This window comes from Coregonus lavaretus (assembly GCF_964263955.1).
Source record: "Coregonus lavaretus genome assembly, chromosome: 24".
NCBI lineage: Eukaryota > Metazoa > Chordata > Actinopteri > Salmoniformes > Salmonidae > Coregonus > Coregonus lavaretus.
Window position 1 is genome coordinate 10,355,018 of NC_140011.1, and position 14,253 is coordinate 10,369,270.

Here is a 14,253-nt window from a genome sequence, read left to right on the forward strand (position 1 = left end):
ACGACCGCGTGGCCACGCACGACTCCAACATCATCATCATCATCAAGTTTGCTGACGACACGACGGTGGTAGGACCGATGAGACAGCCAACAGGGAGGAGGTCAGTGACCTGGCAGTGTGGTGCCAGGACAACAACATCTCCCTCAACGTCAGTAAGACCAAGGAGCTGACCATGCACTAAAGGAAACGGGGGGGAAGAGCTTCAATTCTTCTGTGTCCAAATCACTAAGGACTTAAAATGGAACACACACACGCAAACCGTCATGAAGAAAGCGCAACAGAGCCTCTTCCTCCTCAGGAGGTTGAAAAGATTTGGCATGTGCATAGAGATTGATAGGTGTCCCCCAGGGCTCAGTTCTAGGCCCTCTCCTATTCTCGCTATACACCAAGTCACTTGGCTCTGTCATATCCTCACATGGCCTCTCCTATCATTGCTACGCAGACGACACACAACTAATCTTCTCCTTTCCCCCTTCTGATAACCAGGTGGCGAATCGCATCTCTGCATCTCTGGCTGACATATCAGTGTGGATGACGGATCACCACCTCAAGCTGAACCTCGGCAAGATGGAGCTGCTCTTCCTCCCGGGGAAGGACTGCCCGTTCCATGATCTCGCCATCACGGTTGACAACTCCGTTGTGTCCTCCCAGAGTGCAAAGAGCATTGGCGTGACCCTGGACAACACCCTGTCGTTCTCCGCTAACATCAAGGCGGTGACCCGATCCTGTAGGTTCATGCTCTACAACATTCGGAAAGTACAACCCTGCCTTACACAGGAAGCGGCACAGGTCCTAATCCAGGCACTTGTCATCTCCCGTCTGGATTACTGCAACTCGCTGTTGGCTGGGCTCCCTGCCTGTGCCATTAAACCCCTACAACTCATCCAGAATGCTGCAGCCCGTCTGGTGTTCAACCTTCCCAAGTTCTCTCACGTCACCCCGCTCCTTCGCACACTCCACTGGCTTCCAGTTGAAGCTCGCATCTGCTACAAGACCATGGTGCTTGCCTACGGAACTGTGAGGGGAACGGCACCTCCGTACCTTCAGGCTCTGATCAGTCCCTACACCCAAACGAGGGCATTGCGTTCATCCACCTCTGGCCTGCCGGCCCCCCTACCTCTGCGGAAGCACAGTTCCCGCTCAGCCCAGTCAAAACTGTTCGCTGCTCTGGCACCCCAATGGTGGAACAAGCTCCCTCACGACGCCAGGACAGCGGAGTCACTCACCACCTTCCGGAGAGACTTGAAACCCCACCTCTTTAAGGAATACCTGGGATAGGATAAAGTAATCTTTCTACCCCCCCCCCCCCCCCCTGGATAAGAGCGTCTGCTAAATGACGTAAATGTAAATGTACTGCTGACAGACACTTGAGACTTCTAACCTGAAGTTTGGAATGTCAAAAAGGCAGGTTTGTTTACATTGAATTGGCTAGCTAATGAATGTTAGCTAAGTTAGCTAGTAACTGGCTAGCAGATAGCTAACGTTTAACCGATAACTGTTATTCATTCTTTATCAAATGCTTTTGATTTACATTTACGTCATTTAGCAGACGCTCTTATCCAGAGCGACTTACAGTTAGTGAGTACATACATTATTTTTATATACTGGCCCCACGTGGGAATCGAACCCACAACCCTGACGTTGCAAACGCCATGCTCTACCAACTGAGTTACATCCCTGCCGGCCATTCCCTCCCCTACCCTGGGCCAATTGTGCGCCGCCCCATGGGTCTCCCGGTCACAGCCGGCTATGACAGAGCCTGGATTCGAACCAGGATCTCTAGTGGCACAGCTAGCACTGCGATGCAGTGCCTTAGACCACTGCGCCATTTAACATGTCCTTGGATATATTGAGTTTTCAACACTCACAAAACGCAGTTCCCGATGCTGTACAGCTTTAGCTAATGCTGACATTTCAACATTCTATTTAACCCGGAAGCTCTTTTGAGTGTAAATGTAAAGGTGTAATGAATTTGTTAAATTCCTGCATAAAATGGGTATTATGCCACCTCCTAGTAGATTAGTGTGTCTACATTGTCTAATACACTCAGTGATAAAGGTATTCTGGGTAATCCACAGCAGATTTATGGAGAATTGCTATGGGGGAGTTGAAAATGGATTGGTCCCGGGATGGAAATGTATAAAGTTGACATGACATCATAAAATCCACCTTTTACATCGTACATTAGCATTTGATGTTATTAGTAAATACTGTTGTTGGTTTGGCGTCAAATAAGCCACTCTTTATGTTATTTGCCGAATCTCAGTTTTCCATGTGGGTTTTATGCTAGTGTGGGGGTCTAGATGTGATGCCTAGCTTAGAAGGAATGCATTAATGATTAAAGATAATAGGTTTGTACTGTACTGATATAAATTGTTTCACATAACAAGCTGTGATTCATGTGAGGAGCTGTTAGGGAGTAGGGGGAGATAAGAACTTGTGTCTCAAATGTCTCACATACACGAACACTGCCTCTTTGTGATCTGTGAACCGTCCAAGGACGTAGGTACAAAGAGTACAGGGGAACGGTGTCTATGGGTGCTGACTCTACAGGTTGTGATGATAACAACTTATGCCTGGCATCAGTGTGCAACGGTAAAGCGCCAAGGGCCTGGGACCAGCCTGTGCGCCAACGGATAGGCTGAGTAAGTCTAAACCACGCTCAGTCTCTACTCTGATTGGCCAGCAGGGAGCGGGCACTATCTCTGTCAGAGTATTTGAAGAAGAGCCTGTAACAATGGATCAGTTCTCTGAGTGCCCTGTGTGGTATTTCAGTGGACCCGTATATACGAACATCATATTTACCATTGAAGTGTTTTGCATTAATTAAAATACTAGTCTATTTTAGAAGACGTGTATTGACCTCTTTTGTTCCTAATACCAGATTTGAATTGACGCAACTTAACAATTGGTGACCACCGACTGTGATCTGGTAGAAGGGACTTCACTGGGTATTGTCCGGCCCATTGGACATCTCTGTCATTGGACGGTGTGTTTCACAAAGAGTCCGGACTACTAAAAACAGGTAAGCAGACACCTATTGTTATATAACTAAAGTTCTGCACATTGGCTTTATCCAAATTAATTTTGTGAAACACCTGTTTGATGTAAGTGAACAAAATTATGAATTATTATGAGTAAATGAGAAATATTGTCGCTATTGTGATATGCAAATGTATGGTAAATGTGAGTGTTAAAACCATGGTATTATAGAGTATTGTTCACCGGCACGTACCAGAGGGCTAAGTACGGCTAGGATCGGGAATGATCCTGAAATCCCCAGGCTAGGACCACCAGGGGTGGGAACTGGGGGTACAGGGAATTATTGGCTTAAAAGTGTTGCACTATTGACACGTATCAGAAGGCTAGATACGGCTAGGATCATAAGGGGCACTTACATTTTAGTCGACTCCAGGCTAGGATCACAAGTGGTGAGAACTGGAGGCGTAGGGAATTATTGGCTTAAAAGTGTTGCACTATTGACACGTATCAGAAGGCTAGATACGGCTAGGATCATAAGGGGCACTTAAATTTTAGTCGACTCCAGGCTAGGATCACAAGTGGTGAGAACTGGAGGCGTAGGGAATTATTGGCTTAAAAGTGTTGCACTATTGACACGTATCAGAAGGCTAGATACGGCTAGGATCATAAGGGGCACTTAAATTTTAGTCGACTCCAGGCTAGGATCACAAGTGGTGAGAACTGGAGGCGTAGGGAATTATTGGTTAAAAGTGTTGCGCTATTGACACGTATCAGAAGGCTAGATACGGCTAGGATCATAAGGGACACTTACATTTTAGATAGTGTTGCACTACTGACACGTATCAGAGGGCTAGATACGGCTAGGATCAGAGGGGCACTTTAAAGTATAGGGTGTCGTATGAATGAGGGTGCGAATGATCCCAGACGAAAGAAAAGAGTGAATACGGGTTATTAAAATTAATAAACCTGTATACCTTGATAGAAAACTAATTAGGAATTAAAGACGTCTGTGGCTGTCCAAACTGTATAATTTGTGAATAACTATTGGGTTTGTGGTTGCTTAAACCGTATAACCCGTTAATAACAATTGGGAACATAAAGGTAAAATAATGAATAACTAGTATGACTAAACTGAAATGTTTGAACTGATATAATTGAACTGTAACGGTTGATGTTTGACCCTGCAAAATACTGGTTAAATAATTAGACTGAAATAATTTGGTTTATCGTTGAAATATAAATATGCACCGACTTTAACTAATTAGGTGGAAATAATTTGATTTAAATAAATAGACTAACGTACTTTAAATAACGGCAGAATATTGGAAACGCTAAAACGAAAAGCAGACAAAACCTGTTCCGACTGGACACAGGAGGGGAGGGGCTGGAGACAGCGAGAGTGTGGCTTTTGGAGTCAGGAAAGACTGGGAGTTGGCTGGGAACACCACGGGGCGATTGTTTAAGAGGTGCCTGTGGGTTTCTGACGATATATACACGTATGAACTTGCTCACCCGAACGTAGACGTACATCATGGGTGAGAAAGTAGAGAATATTTACATTTGCATTTTTGGTCATTTAGCAGACGCTCTTGTCCAGAGCGACTTGCAGGAGCAATTGGGGTTGGGTGCCTTGCTCGAGGGCACATCGGCAGATTTTTCGCCTGGTCGGCTCGGGGATTGGAACCAGCGACCTCTCGGTTGTTGGCGCGGCACTATTGGTCACTAAGCTGCCTGCCGCCCCATATGAGTTTAAGGTTGTGCCGTTGTTTGATCATGTGATACGTTTTAATGGTTAATCGGACCATAACTAATGTGGGTATGGGAGTAATGTATAAACAGTGGAGAGCCAAAAGGGGGCTCCATTGAACTATTATGTTTTGCTGGGCATTTCAATGGCATAAGGTGAAGTCTGTGTGTATGAGCGAATTCAACGGCTGGTGTGGGTGGTGACCAGATGCTACGGAGTGTTTGGTTTGGTGATGTTGAATGGACGATTTGTATCGTGTTTTGGGGTTAAATAGAAAGACTCACTTATTCAATAGGGAATGGGTGAAGGGAGAGAGAGCATTACTTTGTGTTGCTGAATGAGGTGAAAGCTAGTGCAGTTTTCATTTGGTGACGTCACTTGCTCTATGAACTGGAAGTATTTACTTTGAAAGCATCGCGGAATGTGTGAAGTGACTGGCAATGTATGTAGAGGGTCCCTGGTTCGAACACAGGTAGGGACAGTGGGTAAAGCTTTCACATTGGGGATATATACCTAGATTACTACGTGGATTGAGAAATGTGAAAGGTTGAATTAGATAGCTTAAGTAGAAGTATTCTAGAAGGGTCTATGAAAATATGTTACAAGGTCCCCTTGCGCCTTCCCCGTTGGATAGCGATAGTTCTAATAATAATATAATAATAATATGAGATTTAGCAGACGCTTTTATCCAAAGCGACTTACAGTCATGCGTGCATAAAACATTTTTTGTGTATGGGTGGTCCCGGGGATCGAACCCACTACCTTGGCATTACAAGCACCGTGCTCTACCAGCTGAGCCACAGAGGATAGGAATATCATTAAATGTAATGCTTATCAACGATAGCAAGTATTTGTTTTATTAATTAGGGCCTAATCAGAGAGAACAGTTAAATAAATTGAATAGCGAACTGAAATGGCGATAGAGCTGTGAAAATTGAGTTGAGGACAAAGGAGAATAATTTATGGCTCTGGTTAGCGGGAGAAAAAAATAATAAAATAGAGACAGTCAAGCGAGTTGGGTTGAGCTGTGGGATTTCAAGTGGAGGTCTGAATGCTTGACTGGAAGGCAGTGCTTTGATACATTCTAATTGTTATTACTTTATTCGATGGGTTGCTTGACGCCAGTGGTGTATACAAATTGTTGGTAAATTTTAGAACGATAATTTATTTTCGTTACGGGGACCAGGGGATGCAAGTGGCTTTGGCTGTTGTGCTGGGGGAATAGCGCCCGCCTGTGGTGGGTTCTAGATTTGTTAAATAAACAAACTTATATTTAAACTAAAGTGATGGAATAGGCTACAATTATAACATTATCAGAAAAAGGGCACAATATAATGTGTAATAGTTATTACAATTATTATTGATAGTTATTACAGTTATTATCATTGATCCAGTAATGATAGAAGGATAGTAGAGGAAAGGCAAGGGATTAAATCTCATTTAGGGAAAGAAGAGAGTATGAAGATATATTAGGGAGAAAATACCATTAACTGAGGGAACATTTGATGTAACCGTGATTGTATTGGCTAAAAAATTAAATGACATTTACGTCATTTAGCAGACTCTTATCCAGAGCGACTTACATTATTTATTTTTCATACCCCCTGTGGGAATCGAACCCACAACCCTGGCGTTGCAAACGCCATGCTCTATCAACTGAGCTACATCCCTGCCGGCCATTCCCTCCCCTACCCTGGATGACGCTGGGCCAATTGCGCGCCGCCCCATGGGTCTCCCGGTCACGGCCAGCTACGACAGAGCCTGGATTTGAACCAGGATCTCTAGTGGCACAGCTAGCACTGCGATGCAGTGCCTTAGACCACTGCGCCACAGGGGGGAGAGGAACAATAGAAGGGGAGACAGATTTTCCTAGGGGGTTGATCAAATAATTGATAATGGATCATTTGAGATGAGATCACATGTTGCAGATTTAGGGTAATCAATTAAATAATCATTGTATACTCGAGGAATTTTGAGTGGTTTTATGGATTAGTTGGATTAGTTATGAGGAATTAGATTGATACAAACAATTATTGATGGGTTAGGACTGGGGATATCTGCATCATGTTTTGTGTGTACTACCATCTTTAGATTATAACCAGGAGAAAGAGATTAGCTCATCTCATTGGAATGTTGCCCAGGGCTAGGGGGAGCAGTAGTGAAGTTAGGCAGTATTTAGGTCATAAAAGTGAGCTACCAAATCAAGTGAGGCCTGGCTATTTGTGGTTGTTGTTTTTCAAATTGGGTTTTTCAAATAAAAAACAACACACCTAGTATGATGTTTATAAAGCCTTGTTGTTTCAATTTTGGGGGGTTTTCAGCAGGTCAAGGGTGATAGGTCTTAGAGGAGCACGCACAGTGACTTTTATGGAGTTTTTTAGGTTTTGGCTGAGTTTGGGGTATATATGATTTCTTATGAGAATGAATGTCATGGGGACTTAATGAACACTTGGGATAAGTAACATTTATGAAATATTTAGAATAATGGTAATGTTTAGTATACTATGGGATGGAACAGTTCGTTGAATAATTTCAATTGCCTCTGAACTCTGTTTTAACCTTCTGGTGTTAATTAATCATCCACACTAGTAAATTCTAAAGGCATGAGAGGAGGAATTTAAGATAGTTTATTTTACTAAGTTGAGGGTAATATATAATACTGTGAAAAGTGTGAAGAAAATTATAATTTAGTAATAATATATATGATTTGAAACATAAAATAACAGAAGAGAGAGAGAGCTTTCCCTGAATGAGGGATACCTGTTGATAGTCAATTGTACTAATCTTGGATTACTTTTACGGGATAGAAGTAAATTGAGGTATTATCAAATGTTGTCATTTAAATTTCATTTTTAGTATGCTTTAATAAACAACAAGTTGGTATTTGAAACTAAATTAATGCAATGAGCTGCAGTAATCAGAGGAAGGCACAATCTAATGTGAAACAGCTATAACCTAGATCATTTATTTAGTCATGAGATCAGGAAGGGAGGAGCAATAAAGAAGGAAAGGACAGTCAAAAAAAATAATAATAAGGGATGGCAATTGGATAATGAATTACCAATATTACCTAAGTGATTGTTTAGGTAGGTGGTAATATTGACACATGAGCAGAACATGTGTCAAAAGGGGGATGGTAGGATTAAATATTAAATATATACGAAGGAGAGGACAAAATACCTTTAAAAAATAAAATAATAACAAGAATAGAAATTGAGAGCTGAACATGTATGTGTGAAGATAGTTTATTAAGCACACCCGTATGCCAGAGGTTTTGTGCCCCACAGGTGAACTAAAGGAGAAGGTGACCCACTCTATCTAACCAGGTGACTGGTGAGCATCCAGTCCCTAAAGAAGAAAAACTGGAAGCAGGCCTGTTGGGAAGGGCCCTACCAAGTCCTATTGGTCACTGCCTTTGCCATTGGAATAGCTGAGAGATCCACCTGGGTGCATGTCACACACTGCAAAAAGGTAAACCCAGCTACACCTGACGAACAAACACAGAGTTAGGAGAAAGAACCGATCACCACTAGGGCTCGGGGGTTGGCTCCTTAACGAAAATTCCCTTACCCTGTCTGATCATCCCTGTGTGAGTTCGATAGAAGGTAAAGCAATGGGTTGGCCTCCGGCGTCTGACATGTTCTCAGGGATCCTAACCTGTGGTTGGAATGGATTCAGTATACGGCAAGAACTATGTCTAAAGAGGACTGTTATGCCTGTGGGACAGCCAAACCAAGGTTAACAACTACTCCGTTCCCCTTGACAGGCTTTAACTCTCTGTCAGGTTTATCCTCCATGATTAAATTGTTCAAGCCACCTGGGAATGTGGTGAAGGAGTCTTGTAGTAACTTGCACTATCTGTATCCCCCGATAACAAAGTCACCCCGACCTAGGTTGCTTCCGTTTGAAGTCTCAGGGGTTTCTTATTATTGTTTTTCTAGGACTAATAAGATAGGATACAGGGTAGGGCATCTTAGCTCCTGCTCCCACACAGAGAATGTCACAACTAAAGAGACCATGACTAATCTCTCCTCTTTGTTGCAGCCAGAGGATTTTAGGAACCAAAACCAGGCCTGTGCTGACATCTGATGGTTGTGTGGTGATAACAGATTGTGAACTCACCTACATACGCAAACAATCAAACGTGTCAGAGACTGGTGAGTTGTCACGTAGAAAGTGGGACCTCCTCCCGGGATCCTTTGATGAAAGGATATATATTGATGGGATAGGAGTACCTCGAGGGGTTCCAGAAGAATTCAAAGCTAGGAATCAGATCGCAGCTGGGTTTGAATCAAGTCTTTTCTGGTGGTCAACAATTAATAAAAACGTAGATTGGATAAAGTATATTTACTATAACCAGCAAAGATTTATAAACAACACTCGTGATGCAATAAAGGGATTGGCTGAGCAGACAGCGGCAACTAGCTTAATGGCATGGCAGAATAGAATAGCTTTAGATATGTTTTTGGCTGAGCGGGGCGGAGTTTGTGTTCTGTTTGGATCTATGTGCTATACTTTCATCCCCAACAATACAGCACCGGACGGGTCCATGACCAAAGCGCTTCAGGGACTCACCACGCTGGCGAACGAACTGGCTGAGAACTCTGGTATTGATAGCTCCCTAAACGGTTGGTTTGATAACATATTTGGTAAATGGAAAACTATTGTTGTAACTATTCTGGGTGAAGTTATAGCTTCTATGGGTATACTTGTTCTTTGTGGATGTTGTCTTATTCCCTGTGTCCGAGGGTTGGTGAGAAAGGAGATGGAGAAGGCGGTTTCCCAACAGATGGTGAGATACGGCCCAATCCCGGACTCCGACCTAAGGAATGAAGGATATGACCTACCAGGCTTGGTGGAGTGACACCCTAGAGGGTGTCTAAAGGGGGCCAAAATTTACTTCCCTGTTTGTGTTTTATGTTTTAATAATCTTGTGTTTTGTGTTCTATTAATCCTGTGTTTTATGCTTTATTAATCAAGTTAACCATTGTGAATGTTTGTCTTTCCTTATGTGAAGGTTTGAAGTTTCTGGGTGGCTGGTAGCCAACCTAGTAAAAGTTAGGTGTAGATGGAAGGACTGAAGGCCTTTTTATTATCATTATTGCTTGTATTGTATTTTAATGAGTGACACCCTGTGTTTTCTTATTTTGGGTTCACACCCAGTGGGTGTGAAAGGGGGGATTGTGGGGATCTAGATGTGATGCCTAGCTTAGAAGGAATGCATTAATGATTAAACATAATAGGTTTTTACTGTACTGATATAAATTGTTTCACATAACAAGCTGTGATTCAAGTGAGGAGCTGTTAGGGAGTAGGGGGAGATAAGAACTTGTGTCTCAAATGTCTCACATACACGAACACTGCCTCTTTGTGATCTGTGAACCGTCCAAGGACGTAGGTACAAAGAGTACAGGGGAAGACATTTATAGTTACAGTAACTCTATGTGGCCATGGACGTTTAACAAGAATAACCCCAATCACACATCAAAATCCACAATGAAATGGTTCATTGTGTCACGCCCTGGCTCTGGGGACTATGTTATGTTGAGCCAGGGTATGTAAGTCTATGTTTGTATATCTATGTGGGCCTGAGTGACTCCCAATCAGAGGCAACGAGTGTCAGCTGGTTGTCTCTGATTGGGAGCCATATTTAACTATCGGTCTTTTCACTTTGTGTTGTGGTTTCTTGTTCCGTTAAGGTTTGTTCGTGTTGTAACCTTAGACGTCACGCATCGTTGGTTATTGTTTTGATCGTGTTGATCAGTTAATAAATATATATTATGTTCACCTTCAACGCTGCGCATTGGTCCTCTCTCGTAGACGAGCGTGACAGAAGAAACCACCAGAACTGGACCAAGCAGCCTAGTGAGGAGCAGAGTAGGTGGACTTGGCAACAGTGGAGGCAGAGCTTCGACTGGGTCAAGCCGAATGAGGAGCTGAATGACGGAGATTGGAAGCAGAGGAGCGAGAGGTGGGCGAGAATTACCGAGGCCTGGCCCACGGGGAAGAGAGACTCCCAGAAATTTTTTAGGGGGGGGCTCACGACGTCGGACCAGCAGGAGGCCGCGATAGAGCGGCCCAGTGGGTTGCCAGAGGAGGCCGCCAGGTTACGGGGGCCACTGGTCGAAGAGGGGATGGAGGATGTAGAGGCACGGCGAGAGGTACTGGCGTGTGTTGCCAGTCCGGTCCGGCCCGTTCCAGATCCCGGTGTAGGGCCAGTGGTGTGTGTCCCCAGTACGGTCCGGTCTATTCCTGCTCCCCGCACCAAGTCAGGGGTGCGCATCGTCAGCCCGGTTCGGCCCGTTCCTACTCCACGCACCAAGCCTACGGTGTGCGTCGACAGCCCAGCCCGGCCCGTTCCTGCTCTCCGCACCAAGTCTGTGGTGCGCGTCGCCAGCCCAGTCCGGCCCATCCAAGCTCCCCGCACCAAGCCAGTGGTGTGCGTCGTCAGTCCGGCACGGCCCGTGCCTGCTCTCCGCACCAAGTCTGTGGTGCGTTTCGTCAGCCCTGTCCGGCCCGTTCCTGCTCTCCGCACCAAGTCTGTGGTGCGCGTCGCCAGCCCAGTCCGGCCCATCCAAGCTCCCCGCACCAAGCCAGTGGTGTGCGTCGTCAGTCCGGCACGGCCCGTGCCTGCTCTCCGCACCAAGTCTGTGGTGCGTTTCGTCAGCCCTGTCCGGCCCGTTCCTGCTCTCCGCACCAAGTCTGTGGTGCGCGTCGCCAGCCCAGTCCGGCCCATCCAAGCTCCCCGCACCAAGTCAGTGGTGCGCGTCGTCAGCCCGGTCCGGCTCATTCCTGCTCCCCGCACCAAGTCAGGGGTGCGCTTCGTCAGCCCGGTCCGGCCCGTTCCTGCTCCCCGCACCAAGTCAGTGGTGTGCTTCGTCAGCCCAGTCCGGCCTGTCCCTGCTCCACGCACCAAGCCTACGGTGTGCGTCGTCAGCCTGGTAAGGCCCGTTCCTCCTCCACGCACCAAGCCAGGGGTGCGCGTCGTCAGTCCAGCACAACCCGTGCCTGGGTCATGTCCGGAGCCGGATCCGCCGCCGAGGCGGAGTGCCCACCCGGTCCCTCCCCTGTTGTGGTTGTTTGGCGCGGTCGGAGTCCGCGCCTTTGGGGGGGGGGGTACTGTCACGCCCTGGCTCTGGGGACTATGTTATGTTGAGCCAGGGTATGTAAGTCTATGTTTGTATATCTATGTGGGCCTGAGTGACTCCCAATCAGAGGCAACGAGTGTCAGCTGGTTGTCTCTGATTGGGAGCCATATTTAACTATCGGTCTTTTCACTTTGTGTTCTGGTTTCTTGTTCCGTTAAGGTTTGTTCGTGTTGTAACCTTAGACGTCACGCATCGTTGGTTATTGTTTTGATCGTGTTGATCAGTTAATAAATATATATTATGTTCACCTTCAACGCTGCGCATTGGTCCTCTCTCGTAGACGATCGTGACACATTGACCACAAAATCAGCATTTTGCAATGGCCATCTCGGTCTCTGGACTTGAACCCCATTGAAAACCTGTGGTTTGAATTTAAGAGGTCAGTATGCAAATACGAAGGATATCAAGGTTCTGGAAGAATTCTGTATGATGAATGATCTAAAATCCCTCCCAATGTGTTCTCCAATCTCATAAAACAGTTTAGAAAAAGGCTCAGAGCCGTTACCCTTGCAAGGTGAGATAGTGAAAGATATGAAAAGAATAATAGGGGAGCCAATCATTTTGACCCCTATGTTTTTGCTTTGTATTAGTATAAAATAATACACTGCTCAAAAAAATAAAGGGAACACTAAAATAACACATCCTAGATCTGAATGAATGAAATAATCTTATTAAATACTTTTTTCTTTACATAGTTGAATGTGCTGACAACAAAATCACACAAAAATTATCAATGGAAATCAAATTTATCAACCCATGGAGGTCTGGATTTGGAGTCACCCTCAAAATTAAAAGTGGAAAACCACACTACAGGCTGATCCAACTTTGATGTAATGTCCTTAAAACAAGTCAACATGAGGCTCAGTAGTGTGTGTGGCCTCCACGTGCCTGTATGACCTCCCTACAACGCCTGGGCATGCTCCTGATGAGGTGGCGGATGGTCTCCTGAGGGATCTCCTCCCAGACCTGGACTAAAGCATCCGCCAACTCCTGGACAGTCTGTGGTGCAACGTGGCGTTGGTGGATGGAGCGAGACATGATGTCCCAGATGTGCTCAATTGGATTCAGGTCTGGGGAACGGGCGGGCCAGTCCATAGCATCAATGCCTTCCTCTTGCAGGAACTGCTGACACACTCCAGCCACATGAGGTCTAGCATTGTCTTGCATTAGGAGGAACCCAGGGCCAACCGCACCAGCATATGGTCTCACAAGGGGTCTGAGGATCTCATCTTGGTACCTAATGGCAGTCAGGCTACCTCTGGCGAGCACATGGAGGGTTGTGCGGCCCCCCAAAGAAATGCCACCCCACACCATGACTGACCCACCGCCAAACCGGTCATGCTGGAGGATGTTGCAGGCAGCAGAACGTTCTCCACGGCGTCTCCAAACTCTGTCACGTCTGTCACGTGCTCAGTGTGAACCTGCTTTCATCTGTGAAGAGCACAGGCCGCCAGTGGCGAATTTGCCAATCTTGATGTTCTCTGGCAAATGCCAAACGTCCTGCACGGTGTTGGGCTGTAAGCACAACCCCCACCTGTGGACGTTGGGCCCTCATACCACCCTCATGGAGTCTGTTTCTGACCGTTTGAGCAGACACATGCACATTTGTGGCCTGCTGGAGGTCATTTTGCAGGGCTCTGGCAGTGCTCCTCCTGCTCCTCCTTGCACAAAGGTGGAGGTAGCAGTCCTGCTGCTGGGTTGTTGCCCTCCTACGGCCTCCTCCACGTCTCCTGATGTACTGGCCTTTCTCCTGGTAGCGCCTCCATGCTCTGGACACTACGCTGACATACACAGCAAACCTTCTTGCCACAGCTCGCATTGATGTGCCATCCTGGATTAGCTGCACTACCTGAGCCACTTGTGTGGGTTGTAGACTCCGTCTCATGCTACCACTAGAGTGAAAGCACCGCCAGCATTCAAAAATGACCAAAACATCAGCCAGGAAGCATAGGAACTGAGAAGTGATCTGTGGTCACCACCTGCAAAACCAGTCCTTTATTGGGGGTGTCTTGCTAATTGCCTATAATTTCCACCTGTTGTCTATTCCATTTGCACAACAGCATGTGAAATGTATTGTCAATCAGTGTTGCTTCGTAAGTGGACAGTTTGATTTCACAGAAGTGTGATTGACTTGGAGTTACATTGTGTTGTTTAAGTGTTCCCTTCTTTTTTTTGAGCAGTGTACAATTTCCCTTATTACTTGAGCATAAAATATAGCTCAGTATTTGTATTAATTATTTTATACAGTCTTTTTTGCTCATCTTTATCAAAGGTGCCAATCATTTTGGAGGTGACTGTATATTATGAACATTAGAGGCTGCAGTGCTAGCAGTTGTTAACTCACTGTGACAGAGCATCAATATGATGTAACGCAAC